The sequence below is a fragment of the Xiphias gladius genome, chromosome 22, assembly GCF_016859285.1.
Source record: "Xiphias gladius isolate SHS-SW01 ecotype Sanya breed wild chromosome 22, ASM1685928v1, whole genome shotgun sequence".
NCBI lineage: Eukaryota > Metazoa > Chordata > Actinopteri > Istiophoriformes > Xiphiidae > Xiphias > Xiphias gladius.
Window position 1 is genome coordinate 29664205 of NC_053421.1, and position 5296 is coordinate 29669500.

General features: G+C 48.4%; 1 protein-coding gene across 1 annotated transcript in view; it reads right to left on the bottom strand.

Moving 5' to 3' along the window:
* cpne4a (copine IVa) overlaps window positions 1-2655 on the bottom strand; it is a 73353-nt gene extending 70698 nt beyond the window's left edge. Inside the window, exon 1 of the mRNA XM_040117841.1 lies at window positions 2562-2655. The gene's annotated coding sequence lies outside the window, so the exon portion shown is untranslated. The remainder of the gene's footprint in view (window positions 1-2561) is intronic.
* Window positions 2656-5296: the final 2641 nt, after the last annotated feature.

Here is a 5296-nt window from a genome sequence, read left to right on the forward strand (position 1 = left end):
CGACATTAACAATGTCCAATACTGGGAGAACACACCATCTACACGTGCCTATAAAATCTAACTCACTTCACCAAGTGTGTCATTAAAAGACCCTGTTCCTATACAAGTGCTTTGCCCAAGTCAACCCACTCATTCAGCTTGAAAATGAGATAGTGGCATGTCATTATTTCCATTTAATCAACCAGAGTTTCCTTGATGATCTTAACAATAGCATCCAAACATGAATAATACTCTACTCAGTGAAAGGACCCAAGGACACAACAGTGTGAAACAGGTGAAAAAGGTGTATGAGCAATGAAACGTAGAAATGAATTGGATCCCCGGTCTGCGCTGGAGCTCAAGTGCTCACACTGAACAAATGTACCGCAGAGCTCAAACCATGCTAACGCCAAACTGGAACTAAACATTATACTAACCCCACGGTATCCTGCGGAGAGTGTCTGGTGCAGTTATTTCAGGAAAGGGTCGCGGGTTTATTTATCTCTGGCCGAGCTTCCTGCGGATGGTTTCACACTTCTTCAGTGATGGACAGTCAGTGGTGGCAACATGCAAAAAAAAAAACAACCAAGGACAAAAATGGATGTGAACTATTTCAGATTCAGATCCAAGTCCACATGGAGCCTTGACCCTTAAATAACGTCTGAAGCCTCCGAGGAGCTGAAGAGTGACCGAGCTGTTCCACTGTCGCCATTTAAAAGTCCTTCTGGACCTCACAGAGACAGAAGAACAGGAGCACAGACAAGATCTGTTGTTAGGATGAAGCTCGTGATACCAACCATCCACCTGCCAGAAAAACCAGCAACACCCCCAAAATATAACATGAGATCCCTGCAAAGGAAGTGCAGAATCAGTTGTGTTACTACTGGAGGTAAGTCTCTAGGGAAAATCACCTCTTCTGACACGCACTGGCATCTTTTCCCATTTTCTAAATAATCAGTGGGTTACTGAAGAAAACAATTGTCGGATGCACTGATAATGAAATGAATTGTTGGTCGCAGTCGTACAGTTCTTCAAAGATGGAATAATGCGACCTCGCTCCTGGTTTTCTGCCCGTTACTCAGCTGACAGACGAGCGATTGGATAAAACGCTTTACAACAACTAAGCTCAATATGAACTCAAACAAATCAGGGCTGAATCTAGATATTGACACAGAGTCTCTCCACAAGTCTGCCTTCAATCAAATTATGTCAACCCAAGTGATGTGGAGTCAGCCCGGGGGGTTCAGGGGCTCCTGAGGGTCTGGGCTCCCGGGCAGTTGCTTTGCCTGCTCGGTGATCCAGCCATGATACCATAGGAAGTCAGTGACAACTTAAGATAAAAGACATTAGCAAATACTGATCGACTGTTAAACCCATTAAGAGAATCAGTCTCGGAGTCTCCAGCCCCGTAGCAGCTCTGCGGGGCCGCACTTAGACACAGCGGCGCTCCGAGGTAAATGCTAACACATCACCTGATGGTGGCGCTGGATGGAAAGTCAGAGGATCCGCAGAGTTACTGCAGACCGACACTAACTTCTCCAGAGCCGTGACACTAGCGGTACTAAAACACGCAACACGTTGCTATAGTAACGCTCTCCAAATGGACACTATGCTTAAAGAAGGCCAATGGTTGGTAGCTCATCATTCAGTTAAAGGCTGGTACGTGTTTAACAAATGTTTTCTGGGTCAGAGGAAAAGCTCTGAGCCGTTTTTCCTCACGGTTTGGTCTTGAATGATGGGCCACCAGGAGAGTTAATGACCCTTTAATACGGAGCTTGTACTTTAAGAGCAGCGGGATTTTTCACCACATGGCGACACTAAACCACTTTTTATTCACGGCTTAGAAACGATATTTACCATTAGTGACCGATTTATTAATCATTAATGAAGCTCTAAGAATACTGAATGAATAAATGGATGAAGTGCTCCTTAATGATTCATTCATGCAGCTGCACCCGGGCTGACGGGGCGGCACGGATTCACACAAACCAGATCCGGAATTCTGCTCACACGTCCTCAAACACACCGCGAAGAGTCCCGGGTGAGCGGGGCGTCCCGCCTTCTCCTCCCGGCGCGCGAGGGACACGTTGAGCAAGTGAGAATTCAACAAGCCTTTGTTCACGTGGACGACAGAACATCTCGAGGTTCAGCTCAGACGTTTCATGACAAACTGACTCTCTTACATCATCGGAGCAAAAGGAGACTCACTTCTCACACAACCTGTTTTCCTCCTGGAGATTTCTGAATAAAAACGTCCAGAGGAAGGAAGCAGCTGTGCTACCCGACACATCTGGATGAGATTGGCTCAGCGTCGGAAAAAACTCGATTTGAGCTCCCAAACATGTTTCAAAGTACAGTGTGGGAAAACAGCAGCACAGAAAAGCTGCCACTAGATGATAGAACCCAGAGACAGCGAAGGAATGTTTGAGATCATTCAGATGTCACGGGAGCAAAATCGGCTCAACACTGACGAGAAAACCGGCAGGAAACCCATGCGAAGAGATGACAGGAAAGACAGGAGAAGGAAATGTGATCACACACAGTAACACATGCAGGACTGGGGGAGTTTCTGCTGGTTTTACCTTCTCACTGAGAAAAAGGCGTCAGAAAGTTTCCAGCTTCAGCTCGGACGCACTGAACTGAGATCAGCTCCACGACGACGGACGCACAGCCTCATCATCCTCCTCCTCCTCCTCCTCTGGATGCTGGAGAGCCTTTACAGCCTCCAGCCGCCTCTCACGGCTTTATAGCGGTGGAAGCCTCACACACACACCGCGGAGAGGAGGAGGAGGAGGAGGAGGACGGAGGACGGAGAGGGCAGCGGGCTGCAGCGCCTCCTGCAGGCCGGGGAGGGGAGCCGCTGGAAGCCCGGAGACACGCGGGAGTCGCAGCAGAATGTCAGAAAAAGGAGAGCAAACCGAAACCAGACCGGAGGGAACAAGGAACCGTCCCGTGATGAAGGCAGGGACGAGTCCAGCTTTTCCCTGCACTCGTTACTTTACTGCATGTCTGTGCAGTAACAGACATTCAGGGGGGAAATGAACAGACGACGAGGCTCGGCAGGTGAATCGTTCACACGGTTTTCCTGTTTGAGAACGGTGATTGAACACAGGCTACCTGTCGTAACGTGGTCCGTTTTGGTCCCGAAGCTCAGGCATCCTCACCTGCAGCTGCAGGTGAGAGCGCGGGGAGCAGCCTCCTCTCACCTGCAGCTGCAGGTGCAAATATTGATGATTGGATCGCTGCAGCTGCAGGTGAGAGCGTGGGGAGCAGCCTCCTCTCACCTGCAGCTTCAGGTGAGAGCGCGGAGAGCAGCCTCCTCTGCAGCTGCAGGTGAGAGCGCGGAGAGCAGCCTCCTGCAGGTGAGAGCGCCGAGAGCAGCCTCCTCGAGCGCGGGGAGCAGCCTCCTGCAGGTGAGAGCGCGGGGAGCAGCCTCCTCTCACCTGCAGGCGGAGGCCGGGTGAGTCACGGGAGGGGACGGGAGAAGAAGACACGCGGCTCGGGTTCTCCGATTTTTAGTCAAATATTGATGATTGGATCGCTGAAATGAAACCACGCGAGAAGCTCCGACTCCGGGGTTCTGTTGCAACAGGTCCCAACTAGAAACCGGGGTCTTGCCGGAGTCGCAAGCCCGGAAGGTTGGAAACCACCGATTTAGTCCGGATGAAAGTCCTGTATTATTTGAGCTTATCCTATGGATTTTTGTCGAATATTCAGCACCTAGAAAAGCTGCGGGTCTGCGTTGAGTCTCTGCTGGTTTCGATTTATTTCTATATCTGTTTATTTTTCTCGGTATTTTTATCCTTTTTTAGTCTGTTTAGTTATTTTATATTATTTAGCCTTGTGCTCTTTGTCGCCTTCCTCACTGTTCGCTTGTTGATCCATGCATCATTAAATGGTACAAATATTTTAAGGGGGAAAACAATTTGTAACCACAGCTGGAGGTTAAAGTAGAGTATTTCCCTCTGAGATGCAGGGGAGCAGAAGTACAACCTGACATTAAATGAAAAGAAGTACAGTACTTGAGTAAATGTATTAGTTACTTTCCGCCACAGACAAAAGTGGGTGGGTTTCGGAGGAACCGCCGGCTATGCCTGCTCTGGGGGCTGCAGGTGGAAGAGGACCTCAACAACACACTGCACCTGAGGTTCTACTTTACTCTGGTGTGTGTGTGTGTGTGTGTGTGTGTGTGAGAGAGAGAGAGAGTGTGTGTGTATAAAGAGGAAATCAGTTAAATGAACATGTTTGAGTCTTAAAAGGCTCCTGACTACACTTGACTAGGAAACCCAGTTGTGGGATTTTCCAGATGGTATCAGGCTGCTGGGAGCTGCTCGGCCGGAACGACACACCGTAAACCTGCAGCTTCCCTTGTGTCAAATTAAAAGCGGCCTATCGTTGGAGCTGATCTGCGAGGGCGTCAGAGGAAAACCGCTCGAAGATTCCTTCACTTTCACTGAACCTTATTCAACCCGGGGAGAGCGTTCGGTTCCGCGGGCAGCGTTTACACACGTGAATCAAAGCAATAAATGGAAGCTTCTGTTTTACTGTGTTTGGGGAACAATTGTGCCAAAACATTTGGCTTTAAACAACTCTGTGTACACGTGGCTCTAATGTATTTTTCTTCAGGGTGAAGGATGCGTCAGTTGTGGTTCAGATCTACTGCACTTTACTGCACGTTTAACCGTGCGATGCTTCATGCCCAAAAAGTCTGATGTGTTCATGGGAAAAGCATCTTAGGATCTCCAGCTTTATATTTTATAGAAAACAGAGGGAGCATGTTTTCTGTTGAATAAGAACCCTGTGCCCTGGGATCTGAGAAAAAACACACCCTTTGTCCACCACCGCAGACACTCTTAGCTCATTTAGCTTCTAACGAAGCATCAGCCTCCAACAGCCTGATTCTGTTGGAGGCCTCCTCAGTTTCAGGCCCGAACTACCAAGAGCAGGGTGGGCTGAACGATGCTACTTGTTACTGAATATTTATCTGAATGTTTTTGATTGGTGTGATCATTCGATGGCTGGCCAGACCAGGCCAGGCCAGGCCAGGCCAGGCCAGGCCAGGCCAGACTCACTTTCTCCTGGAGTAAACCCCGAAAACAGAAACAGACCAATCTAAACATAATTTTCTTTTGAAAATAATTTTTTCTTTTTTTGAGAAACCAGACTTTTTGGAAAAAACATAGCACAAAGGAACAGGCCACATAACCAAAGCTACAGGACAAAATGAAGACAGAACAGAAAAAGCGATGAAAAAAACGACACTCTTAATTTGAAAATCGCGAGGGGAAGTCGGTTTTTTCCCCGCGCTTGACAGAAG